The 14,306-nt window shown below is 40.0% G+C and overlaps 1 protein-coding gene across 1 annotated transcript in view; it reads right to left on the bottom strand.

The window, feature by feature from the left end:
- The window catches only part of LOC135463068 (talin-1-like), a 128,492-nt gene extending 118,116 nt beyond the window's left edge, over positions 1-10,376 (bottom strand). The window contains exon 1 of the mRNA XM_064740387.1: positions 10,277-10,376. The gene's annotated coding sequence lies outside the window, so the exon portion shown is untranslated. The remainder of the gene's footprint in view (positions 1-10,276) is intronic.
- Positions 10,377-14,306: the final 3,930 nt, after the last annotated feature.

Raw genomic sequence — 14,306 nt, 5'->3', positions numbered from 1 at the left:
GTGCAGCATGTAAAATTGATGTGTACACTTGTCGTACATGTGCAGCATGTAAAACTGACGTGTGTAAACTTGTCGTACACGTGCAGCATGTAAAACTGACGTGTGTAAACTTGTCGTACACGTGCAGCATGTAAAATTGACACGTGTGTACACGTGTCGTACACATGCAGCACGTTAAACTGATTCATGTTTACACTTGTTGTACATGTGCAGCATGTAAAACTGACACGTGTGTACACCTGACATACACATGCAGCATGTAAAACTGACACTTGTGTACTCATGCACGATGTAAAACTGATACGTGTGTACATTTGTACACATGCAGCATGTAAAACTGACATGTACACTTGTCGTCCACGTGCAGCATGTAAAACTGACACAGGTGTACACTTGTCGTACAAGTGCAGCATGTAAAACTGATACATGTGTACACTTGTCGTACACGTGCAACACGTAAAACTGATACATGTGTACACTTGTCGTACACGTGCAGCATCCAAAACCGACACGTGTGTACACTTGTCGTACACGTTCAGCATGTAAAACTGACATGTGTACACATGCAGCATGTAAAACTGACATGTACACTTGTCGTACATGTGCAGCATGTAAATCTCACACGTGTACATACGCCATACACATGCAGAATATAAAACTGATGCATGTATACACATTTCATACTCATGTAGAAAGTAAAACTGATACATGTGTACAAATGCCATATACCTGTAGCATGTAAATCTCACATATGATTTTGTATAATACATATACTCTGTGTAAATTTAGATTAGAGAACATCCGCCTCCAAAGATCCTGGATCAAATCTGGGTTGGGTCACACCAAAGACCTTAAAGAATGGCACTTTTTTGCTGCCTGGCTTGGTCTCCAAGCACCGAGAGGTCAGAGCAAGGAAACAGGACTGGTTGGCGCGGTGTCAGTGTAATGTGACTGGGTGGGGTGTCATGTTTGGTGTCTTCAAGCGTGATACTTCAGTGATGGCAGCTAATGATTCCTCGTTATATGAGTGAAAAACTGTCAAGTACCATACCACGTAAAACCCCAAGCATACATACATACATACATACATACATACACATATATACATACATACACAGATACTGTACATACATGTACATGTACAGTGTATATAATTTTTTACATGCACGTAATGTGTTATGCACATACTCAGTAAGTTTTGTAGTACACGTACTTGACTTTGCATATTACATACATGTACTTACTACATGTATACATACATATATGTACAGTTAACATGTATATATAAATAACAAGAAAGCATTATAAATGTACATGTACCTGTGCTTATATTAACCTCAGTTTAAGGGTAATTTGCATCCAGACTCACCTCCACAACATACTCAGGTACAGCCAAATCTCCAGTATTTCCAAAGTTACTTAAACCGCTACTTCGAAAAATCAACACCGTTTCCAACTTTGCACTGGACCTACTCACATATACACATATGTAACTTCACAAGCACAACTTCCATGTTAACTCCATAGCCCTATTTACATATGTAACACCCTCATCACTTCAGCATAAAGTATGGACCAAGCACCAGCCCTGATAATACACAGAGACCAGCCCAGCAGAGAGAGGCCAGTTGATCTAGCCTGGTATTTCAGGTTCTGCCAGCTCTCAGCCTAGCTGCCATGTGTAGCCGGCCTGTGCAGCCAGAGTACCCCTCCGTTCACACACACACACTACACACAGACCTGTGAGTAATTCAACAGACTCCTTGCCCACAGCTTGGCCATATATAGAGAGACCTACAAGGTATTTTGGGCTGCAGATGAAGAGAGGGAAAACCCATTTCTTAAGAATAAAATGGATTATCTCCCTTCTCGAATTTAGACACTCACACACTAAAGCATATACAGGGTGGAGCAACAGTCTGGACCCATAGGCAATTTACTATATAACAATTTACAGTTTACAATCAGTGTTCAAACTGACTTCCACCTTCCTCCAAACACTTTCTTACTCGGAAGACACATGATCTTTGCACATTTCCAAGCATAGAGTTATTCCCTCTTATGGTTTCAATTTCTTGTGTGATGTTGTCTTTTAGTGCCTATGGGTCAAGGCTTTTTGTCCACCCTGTATACTTGTATTATACATGTATATACAGATCCAGTTTGGGTGAAACGGACGTTAACAGAGCTATATTTTGGTTGGGGAAAAAAAATGAAAAATTGGAAATTTCCAAATATGCCTAGCATTCATACATGTGCTGAAACCTTTATATCTTTTTAAGCTCTGCAAACACTGAAAAAGTAACAATAAATGCTAATCTGGAGGAGGAATATCAAAACTGGCAGTGCTATATTTGTTTGGCTCTGGCTAAAATCTATAATTGAGCAATGTCTGTTATTTTGGGGGTACTGACATCCTGTATTAGTTATTTATTTATTTATCTAATTGGTGTTTTACGCCGTACTCAATATTTCACTTATACGACGGAGGCCAGCATTATGGTGGGAGGAAACCGGACAAAGCCCGGGGAAATCCACGACCATCCACAGGATGCTGACAGACCTTCCCAGTTAAGACCGGAGAAGAAGCCATCATGAGCTGGACTCACAGCAATCGCACTGGTGAGAGTATTAGTTCAACCCTCTACTGATGTTACTGAGGGGTGATATATTTAGGGCCTGGGTGAGATGGGGGGTATACTTGGAAGGGTATAAACATCACTAAACGGCCAGCATTATGGTCGGTGGAAACCGGGCACAGCCCAGGGAACACCCACGACCATCCGCAGGTTGCTGTCAAACCTTACAACTTACGGCTGGAGGGGAAGCCAGCATGAGCTGGACTTGAACTCACAGCGACCGCATTGGTGAGAGACACCTGGGTCATTACACTGTGCTAGGGCGCTAACCAACTGAGGCATGGAGGCCCCTGCAGGGTAAATAAACAAACCACATAAAGGTATTAGGGATAGTGGATCCAGAAAACTCTCTCAGTGTGCAACAAGTGGTATTAAAGGAGTTGAGTGGGAGTGAAACATGATCTGTTTTTTTCTAGGAAGGCATGTCTGTTCTGTATTACACACAGGTTACTTGCGCCCTAATGCAGATCTGTAATGGTCTTGTACATGTACATCAGCTGTACAGGGGTTGTTGTCTATGGAAAAAGGGGGCAAGGAAGATCAAACTGCTCAAGTCAGCTGAACAACGTAATGGACAACAAACAACTAAAACATCGTTTTTGTCATATTTTTCCTCACATATCATGGTTTTTCAATCTGAGTTTGTGTTCCGTACTCTAAAATCTATTTATTAAGCTGCTGAATTCCCAGGATAGTGCATGCTTGGGTTTTTACGCCGTACTTAATTTTTCAGTCACATGATGAGGAGGAGTCCAAATAGCAGAAGTTTTCTATTGGAAGGGTGGATGGGTAGCTGGCTATGCCTATGCTGTATTGACAAAGAGTGGTGTTTCGTTGTGTGTACATAAACTGTTCCTTCCTGTGGCAGGGCAACTCCATGCCTACAAAGTGCTGCAGCAAATGATGTATCATGCCAAAGACACAAGATGTCATACCCCTCCCAGCCACCAAGCGAAGCAGAAACAAGTGTAATTTTTAAAGCCTTTGGTATGACCAGACCTTGGTTTGAACACAGGTCTCCTGATTCGAAGGCTGCCGTCTTAAGATAATCATTAAATATCCAGTACAAAGTCAATGAATTGAATTTCCTTAAATATCTGGGCAGTTACATGTACATGGAAATGTCATAAAAGTCTCTAGAAATTTACCACTGAAATTTGAGAAATTCCTTTGGTTTAAATAACAATAAATGAACCACCGTAAGCCCTGGATATTTTAACAAGACATATGTAGTCTGCCCCAGTCACCTATAAAGAAAATGAGATCTGCCATTTCACTTATATGTAGGATATTAAAGTGACACGGATGTATCATCGTGGGTCAGTTCATTATTGTGTCAGTGAAACTAGAGGGGGGAGGGATTGTTCTATTCTCTGGCTTTCCCAAACCTAATAAAAAAAAACTTCACATGTTAATTCCTATCATGAAAGCATAAGTTCCACATCATGTGAGGCCATTTGTTACATTTGTAATAGCATGCCAGATGAAGTTTGGGGTGAGGTGTAATTTATTTATTTATTTGATTGGTGTTTTACACTGTACTCAAGAATATTTCACTTATACAACAGCGACCAACATTATGGAGGGGAAACAAGGTGAGGTATAAAGGGCAAAGAAGTGTATTAACAATAGTCATCTAAATATATTTCACTTTCATTTCATTATTTATTCAAAATAAATCTGTATTTGTATTATATTGTATTGACATCCCTTCATGTATCACACCAACAACTTCTAATTTTAACCAGAAAGTGGGTATTCAAGGAAAAGGCAATAAGTAAGACAGTCTTGGGAGATTTTGGAAGAGTAGAAAGACCTAGACAGTCCCAGCCATTTTGTTCTGAAAAACTTGGTATGTGTAACTCTGAAATCCACTTTTAACCTGCGATTCTTAAGTTACTGTGTGCCATAGGATACACCATGTTTATCTAGAGAAATTGGAAACAGAACATACATGTAGCATAACTCATGATACTCGGTCACATGTACTAGCATATGTCTAACAGACAAAGCAGGGATCTCGTGACATCATCAAAAACTGCTGAAATTTTGGGATATACATGTAGCAATAACTCTCACTTGATGGCTTAAAATTGATAAAATGGCGGGGTGAGCCGCTCTCACTTGATGGCATAAAAGTGATAAAATGGTGGGGTGAGCCGCTCTCACTTGATGGCTTAAAACTGATAAAATGGTGGGGTGAGCTGCTCTTACTTGATGGCTTAAAACTGATAAAATGGCAAGGTGAGCCGCTCTCACTTGATGGCTAAAAACTGATAAAATGGTGGGGTGAGCCGCTCTCACTTGATGGCTAAAAACTGATAAAATGGTGGGGTGAGCCACTCTCACTTGATGGCATAAAACTGATAAAATGGTGGGGTGAGCCTCTCTCACTTGATGGCTAAAAACTGATAAAATGGCGGGGTGAGCCGCTCTCACTTGATGGCTTAAAACTGATAAAATGGTGGGGTGAGCCGCTCTCACTTGATGGCTTAAAAGTGATAAAATGGTGGGGTGAGCTGCTCTTACTTGATGGCATAAAACTGATAAAATGGCGAGGTGAGCCGCTCTCACTTGATGGCTAAAAACTGATAAAATGGCGGGCTGAGCCACTATCACTTGATGGCTTAAAACTGATAAAATGGTGGGGTGAGCCGCTCTCACTTGATGGCTAAAAACTGATAAAATGGTGGGGTGAGCCGCTCTCACTTGATGGCTTAAAACTGATAAAATGGTGGGGTGAGCCTCTCTCACTTGATGGCTAAAAACTGATAAAATGGCGGGGTGAGCCGCTCTCACTTGATGGCATAAAAGTGATAAAATGGCGGGGTGAGCCGCTCTCACTTGATGGCTAAAAACTGATAAAATGGTGGGGTGAGCTGCTCTTACTTGATGGCTTAAAACTGATAAAATGGCGAGGTGAGCCGCTCTCACTTGATGGCTAAAAACTGATAAAATGGCGGGCTGAGCCACTATCACTTGATGGTTAAAGCTGATAAAATGGCGGGGTGAGCCGCTCTCACTTGATGGCATAAAACTGAAAAAATGGCGGGGTGAGCCACTCTCACTTGATGGCTTAAAACTGATAAAATGGCGGGGTGAGCCACTCTCACTTGATGGCTTAAAACTGATAAAATGGTGGGGTTTTGGATTATCTCTAAGAGTGGGGTTTTGCTTACTGCAATGCAGGGATGACAGCCAGAAGTGTGAAAGAGGGTGTCAAAACATCCCTTTCTGAGGCCATTATGTTATAGCAGGGGTCCAGAATTCATTTTCTCTCCCATGTTAAAAGTGCTGAAAACAGTGTTGTCCAAATAGCAGAAGTTTTCTAATGGACGAGGTGGATGGGTAGCTGGTTAACCCTATGCTGTATTGATGACGAGGAGTGTTTCGTTGCGTGTACATATACTATTTCTTCCTATAGAAGGGGAAGTCAATGCATGCCTTGTCAATCCGACATCACAAAAAGCAAAGAGGTTTGTTTTTTACAAGACTGTGGGATTCATCTACCATACAGACCAGGGCAACTTAAAATGTTTTTGTTTCGTTCAGTTTAAATTCGTGTCAGGCAAAAGAAAGCGTCGGCATCAAAAAGTACCCTGTAAGGCCTTTATGTGCTTCTGAAAGGGCAATTTCACATACCACGCTTTACGGTTAAATTCCTGTCAGAAAAACTTAAGCGTTGGCATCAAAAAGTACCCTGCAAGGCCTTTATGTGCTTCTGAAAGGGCAATTTTACATACCACGCTTTACAGTTAAATTCCTGTCAGAAAAACTTAAGCGTCGGCATCAAAAAGTACCCTGTAAGACCTTTATGTGCTTCTGAAAGGGTAATTTCACATACCACGCTTTACAGTTAAATTCCTGTCAGAAAAACTTAAGCGTTGGCATCAAAAAGTACCCTGTAAGACCTTTATGTGCTTCTGAAAGGGTAATTTCACATACCACGCTTTACAGTTAAATTCCTGTCAGAAAAACTTAAACGTTGGCATCAAAAAGTACCCTGTAAGGCCTTTATGTGCTTCTGAAAAGGTAATTTTACATACCACGCTTTAAAAGAAATACAATATCTATAACTGTGTGGGCCTGAATTTCGGACTTCAATTTGGAACTTTACAAATATAGAATTTCACATGTAATAATCTTATCAGGGCTTTATCAAGTACTTTGGGCATCCAAGAATACCAGCATATTATGATAATACTAGCTAAACGGCTGAACTTCCTCTCAAATGCACAGCCCTTTAGGTGGCGCAATTTCAAAAGGAATGTCAATAGCACATTTAAATGTGTGTCGTATTTCATATTAATGTCAAACTACTTGGATAAATAGCATGAGAATGGGCAGGGAATTGTTAACAATGTACAATGTAGCTATACTCTCGCATCACAATACCTATAATTATGCCAGAGGTATGAAAATGAGAACAATTATAAGCAGAGCTCTGTCAAACCTCAAATTTTTGGCACTGACAGTACCAGAAATCATGCAGAGAAGATAAATAGTTCGCAATCATGTCAAATAATCCTACACATTCAGCAGGGTACCTTCCAAGCTTTGCATACATGTACTGCATCATTCAGGAGGTTTATTAGAAAGCCATGATCAGCTACCTGCAGCATGCTACTTCTGTAGAAAATCATGCAGCTACATGTACGTGCCCACTTTGACCAAAGCAGTTAACCTCCTGTTTTACTTCATGTAATTCTCTACCAGACAGCTGGCTACTTTTTCAAGGTTGCTTTCCGCTCAAAAAGATAATGAAAGTTGTAGGACATCTGTCACAATCATGCAGTCCTCCTTTCTTGCTGTGCCATCAGGGAAGCAGTTTTATCATACTGTGCTAATGTACAATTACTTTGCTTCTTCAACCTTTTCAAACATCTGTAAGGTGTTTATTCAAGCATGTTCTGAAGGGACTCTTCTGCATTATCATTGACTGATAAAAGTATACTTTTTTTGGAGCCCTGAAATGGGTCAACCCAACCAATGTAGTTTTGTCCCCAAAAATCAAATACAAAATGTGCATACATTTCACTCAAAGTTTCTTTTTCATGTGTGAAAAGGCTGAGGGATTAGAGCACACATACATGTACATGTATATTCTTGTCATTCTACAAGACTATCATACAGTCTCATGTCGTCTTATGTCCTTCAATATTCCAAAGTGATTCAAATGTTATCCTATACACCAGTGCTTTAAAATTTCACAAATGATTCCAATTTTCTACTGAAATCTCACAAAATTCTTTTTCTCTGACTACAATGGTCCACAGTCACCGTGCCAGAGCTACAGATACAGGCGTAAACAGGCTTATAAAAAGAAATGATATGCTTTTCAAATTAAAACAGAGCGTACTGTATACGCCCAAAGATTTGTGTGTATGCCCAAGTTCCCGAAAGCTAGCATACATACGAGATTTAAAGCAGACAGTCCTGTCAAAATCAAAAGAAAATCTCCACAGTGAACGTTGTGCTTGACGTTCTCCACCATGTGTTAGTTTTCAGACACTCTAGGCTACAGCACAGGCTCCTATGCCACCCCCCAAAGCCGTGGAGAATTGTGACACATCTATTTGTCTTTGTGACATCCTCGAGTGTTTGCCATGAAGAAGATTTATCAAAGGGTTAAAAATGGTCTTTTTGGTTACTATACTGCAAGTTCTGCTTCTGTAGATCATAAAAATCACCCTAACATCGCTCCCAAATGTCTGATTTCAATTCCCCACGAATCGTCATTCTACAGTGTTAAAGTATCATGGAGGGCCCAGTTCCTGACATATACATGTCCCTATGATTTTGTGAAGAGAGAAGCTAATGCAGTGGAATAAAAATATCATGAGAACAGCTAGCAACAAATGCACAGAAATACTTCTGATTCGTACTACATACTGCCAATAATTAAAGAAAAACATAATAAATTCTTGTCTAATGTGGGCCCAACATTTGAATTTAGCCTTTATCAACAACTGTTTTATCATCTTTTGACCCAAAGATGGCAGTTATTAACAAGTCTGTAGACAGGTAAAAGAAAATTTACCTGTGGCATCAGGCAGGTTACCATAGAAAAATTAAAACTGCAACCCTTGCTATCAACGAATAGGGAATGAAAAATACAGTATAAAATTGTCAGTGAGTTATTGGAATAAACCCCACACAGGTTGATGCGAAATAAATGTATTAACTTCATTCAAATTCATTCCTCTTGCGGAAGAGCTGAAATAATTACTTTATTCTAGAATGTTTTGGGGCAATTTATATGTAGGCCTATATCTACTTGTATACCAGGTAGTCCTATATAACTACAAAGCAAAGAAACATGTCAGCCTATGTGTACATGTATGCGCATGTAGGCCTATGTCTTTTCTTCACACTCTTTCACTCGATCAACTTCATACTTTCCAGGTGTAATACTGGTGACCCAAAACAGTGAAGTGTGGAGTATTTGAAAAAAAAAATGTACTCTGCGGTGAAGTCAGACGTAACATACTCCCTCTCTTTTAAAGTCAGACTACCATACTCCCTCTGACAAAAAATTATCTGTACCTCTGCTATGCGTAGGAAAACATGACTGCATTGCTAAATGTTAACAGACCAGGTAAAGGTTAGAATCAAAAATTGAGAGAAGACATTCCACTTGCTGAGTTATATTAAGACATGCTAGTATATTTATCACATTATATATCCACCATATAAACGTAAGAGGATACTGTAACCTCATATATCATTTAATATACTCCATTGTATGGGTATCTTTATAACTACAAATATCACTCAGTTGTAACTTCCATACATAGTTGTTTCATTGTATGTATGCCATTAGTCACTTTTTGTACTCAGGCCCAATGTGGGTATTTTAATACAACAAATCTGAATCTAATAGTAACCCTTTATGCCACAAACCAATTCATCCCTCACCCCATCTCACTTCTGTTCTGTAACCTCACATATTTGTGTAGCACTATGCCCTGCTCTGCCCTACCCAGTAAATCTGGACACTCCCTTCCTGCCCCTCCCTCCTTCTTTCTAATACCAGTAATGTCTTCACCACATCCAGCTCTATAGGCTCAAACGTTTTTATTTAACCACTCTTACATCTCAACAGCTTGGAATACTTCTCTTTTTTTCCACCACCCTAGCTATTTTGTGTGTCTAGTGCTTGAAACACTATCACTATGCTGTTAATACTGGAAGCAAACGAATGCCGGCTGCAAAATATGCGAACCTTGAAATCTGCATCCTCATCAGTTGGAACAGAGAGCACTGCTGTACTACAAACTAGTTTCACAACACTGCTATAAACTGATACATTAAGACAAATGCAAACATCTTCCAGGAGCTGTATGAGATGGATTTTTACTAAAGCAGAGACAGGGCGTGATACCTGACATTTTCTGCTACTGTACAGTTCTCTAAACGCCCATCGGCAAAACATGTCAAAAATAAAGCGACCCGGCTGCGTCCTGTCGGACGGCCTCCGAGAACAGAGAAAGATTTCCGAAGCACTTTTCCGCACTTTGAAAGTTATTTCCGCAAAAACGCCACCGTGGCAAAAACATTAGCGTAGCGGCAACTGTTTAACAAAGACTAGACTTTCTTCGAAGTCGATTTTTAAAGAAAATGCGAGAAAATCTTACCGGCTGGACACCCCTTTACTTTCGTCTTCCCCACGGGCACTCCCTGGTTTGGGCCAAGATGGCGGGGCGTGTGACGTCACAGCCGGAAGTTCTAATCGTCTCCAGATTGTAAACAAACGCACGCGGTAGAAATCAACATGACAATCTGCTGTCAAAAACGCAACGCGCATATGACATGTGTGATTAAAATAACTGGATTCATTTGAAAACTAGAACAAAACAAAACCTCTATCATTCGAATTTGCACTGGCAACTACAGCGAATGATTTTTCATTGAGAAAACCGAAAAAATGTGTTTTAAAATAATGCAGAAAATGTCCATCAATATCGTACTGTTTAATTTTTTTAAAAAAAGTCTCTGTTACAAAACATTATTTAAGCACAGTCATTATTCTCCTTGAAACAGTGTTTGCTTACACATATTTCACTTTATGTATTTAAATGAGTACTTGTGTTTTAAAAGGATTAAAGACAAGCATAAATCAAGCTTGTTACTGTTTAATGGTTCCTTATCTCTGCGTAATGTCGATTTCCGCTTGAATCGTTTGTAAGCCGCCCTTTCCTATGAGCATGTCGACGCCAACAGGAAAAACATCCTTGACATATAATGCTGTTATTGTTAGTCTGACATCAAATGTACGTATATAGTCTTGCCAAGTCTACTGGTAAGTGGCTACTTTTTACAAAGTATTTACAGAACTTTTGTGAAACAGAGGTCCAGGTTCTGAGATAAAGTAACAATATACCTCTCCAGCCCTGTAAAAATATTTAAAAGACAATTTTCTGTTGACATTGATGTTTAGATCTACATGTATATTCTCGGATCGTACAGTACCAATGCATGGTAACCTTGCGATATGCCATTACAGCAGATACTGCGGATGGTCGTGGGTTTCCCCGGGCTCTGCTCGGTTTCCTCCAACCATAATGCTGGCCGCCGTCGTATAAGTGAAATATTCTTGAGTACGGTGTAAAACACCATCAAATGAATAAATAAATACATAAATTACAGCAGATAATGGTGCAGATGTTCATTTGGCTGATTTACTTAAGTGCATGGTGATACACGCCGTACTCAAGAATATTTCACTTTTACGACGGCGGCCAGCATTGTTGTGGGAGGAAACCGGACAGAGCCCAGGGCATGCCCACGACCATCGGCAGGTTGATGCCAGACTTTCCCGTGTACGACCTGAGAGGAGACCAACACGAGCTGGACTTGGGCCTAACTAACCTCGGCCACGGAGGACCCTGATAAGGTGCAGATATACCAGCAAGTAATTGTGTTACCGAATACTTACGCGACTGGTTGGTTTAGTCTAACCACAATCCCTTCGCACGCTCAATGTATTCATGTGTCCAGCAGTCTGTGAATCAGATTAATAACTTCTATTCGATTATGACTCACGCATTTCCTCCCTTTGAAGTTACCGCTCTTTGTTGCGCGTGCTGGTCACGCGACAGATGTCACGTGATCAATAAACTATGAATAAACCTTCCCTTGGCTTTTGTTATACCACATATGGGTCGAACAGGATGAGCCCGGGGATAAAATGACGTTTAACGCTATGAACTCAAGTTTGAGATTTCATATTGAGATCACGCGTTCGAATCCAGTCTAGGGTACTCGTGTACATCAGGCAGATTTCAAAGAGAAGAGACGGCGTAAAAAACACCAATCAAATAAATAAATAAATAAATCAAATAGAAGAGAGGCTATGTATTCGTCTTTTTCATCAGTTGAATATATAAATATTTTTTACTTAGATTTGAGAATTATTTTCAACATTGTTTAAGTCAAATCACACACGACACACGAGGGTTTAGTTGCACCGTAGACAAGGAGCTTGTGGATCTCCGCTATCATTTAGTGACAATAATTATAGTTGTCGATGACTCACGTGTTTACAGTTTGGACAGTCTACCGTTTGTTGCGTTGGAAATTCCTTCAGAAATTTCTTTACTTCAAACCTGGCACTCCAGTTACCCATAAAATTGACCACTGTCTTATAAATGAAAAGTTCAAATTGCGCGTTAATCCTGGCTCAAGTCACACCTAAGACCTTAAAAGAGGAAGTTGTAACTTCTTCACTTGGCGTTCAGCGTGAAGGGGATAGTGCAATGACTGGTTGACCCATATCAGTATAATGGCTCGGGCGGGGCACCTTACTTGCCTTTGGTAAGGCGTCTCAGTCATGCAGCACTAGATAAAAGAGCGGTGGAAAAGCGTGCTGCAACGACGAGGCACATTACATGCACTCTAAGGATTCCTTCGTCCTCATATGACATTTATCCCCAAGCACTCACTCACTCACTAATTGCGCGTTAAACAACAATGGTTGCTGTTTGGACACCCTACGGTTTGCTGAAGATCACCTGTCTTACACAAATACGCAGAAAGACTCGACGGTAATTTGCAAATAAAATCCGGGATTTATACCATTTTAAAAAAAACAATCCGATAAATAAATGAATCAGGCAAGTACAATATACACACATATATATATATATATATATATATATATATATATATATATATATATATATATATATATAGTAGCCTCGAAAGCAGCAATCGCCGTACCGGTACCAATAAACAAAAAAATAAATAAATAAACTGGTCAAATGCCTCGATCTTGCATATTAGAGAAACCATCAGCGATATAGATGATTTATTTATTTTATTTTCATTGGCGTTTTACGCCGTACTCAAGAATATTTTATTTATATAACGGCGGCCAAAAATATGGTGGAAGGAAACCGGGCAGAGCCCGGGGGAAATCCACGACCATCCGCAGGTTGCTAAAAGATCTTCCCACGTACGGCCGGAGAATACGACACAGATGACGCTGACGACAAACAATCTGGAAGTTTAGTGCTTTATACTGCTTAAGTGTTGAAAAAAATCAACACAATCACATCAGTGTCTAACAGGGAATTCATTATAATTGTGATTCCACAGTATTATAAGGTATTAAAAACGTTTGAGCTCACCAATTGAGAGACTACCACATCGTTAATGGGAGACTCACGGACGGCTACACAAGAGATTCCACATCGCAGTGGAACACATTTTTTTCCTCTGGGACGTTGCAGTGTTTGTCTGCTACCTATATGTTTTATGACAGAATAAAGAAAAGAACAGAAGAGTAGGGAAGGAGTTTTATAAATGTTTCGAAATCTGCTGAAATCCGCACTCGAGTTTCTCATTCATCATGAAAATTCTTCCGAGGGAACATAACTTGAGGCCGGAAACACCCAAATGACACACGCTGCCATGCAATGGTATGACGAGTTTTTTATGGATTGCGTTTTGCCATTCTAATTGGTTCTCGCGGTCACGCGGCGCGACGTGATTATGACGTCAACGTTTGTGACGTCATGTTGCTATAAGGACCAACGTTTTGGTTCAGGTTTCGACCAGCCGAGACGTGCAGATTTATCAATCTGCAGCAAAGTGACAGGAAAAGTTCTTGTAAAAGGGAGAAATAATCTGAAAGCAGTTATTAATAAGGTAAGTGGATATTCCTGTATGTGACTTATGTTTACATATAAGTATCAGATGATTGCCTGAGTTTTAATAGTCAAAATTGCATGGCTACGTGGGAAAATATACAACAATCTTTACATGTGTAAAGCCAGTTCACTCCCGTAAGCTTGAGCCTTTCTCAAGTGATAAAGTTTCACCGATCTTGGAAAGGCTACTGCCATGAGAGTTAAAAGCTACTGATAATTTAAGTCTGCCTTTCCAACGGACATATGACCCAATATTCTCTTTGATTCTATTCAACAAAAACATAGCAGAGGATGATGAGTATGTAAGAATGCATTACCCAGTCTCACATACAGACATCTCTTTTAACACTCATGAATTGTGACTCTGTCATTTATTCTATCTGACCAAACTCCGATAAATGTGACTAGTTTTTAACTATAACAATTTAAAGTTGCAGAAAACAGAACAGTAAGCAACTCCTCCTGTAATTCGCTCTATACGCCCATGGTCCTAGTTGAGGAACCTGTAGCTTCC

This window comes from Liolophura sinensis, chromosome 2 (assembly GCF_032854445.1).
Source record: "Liolophura sinensis isolate JHLJ2023 chromosome 2, CUHK_Ljap_v2, whole genome shotgun sequence".
Classification (NCBI taxonomy): Eukaryota; Metazoa; Mollusca; class Polyplacophora; order Chitonida; family Chitonidae; genus Liolophura; species Liolophura sinensis.
This window is presented reverse-complemented; position numbering and strand designations above follow the sequence as displayed.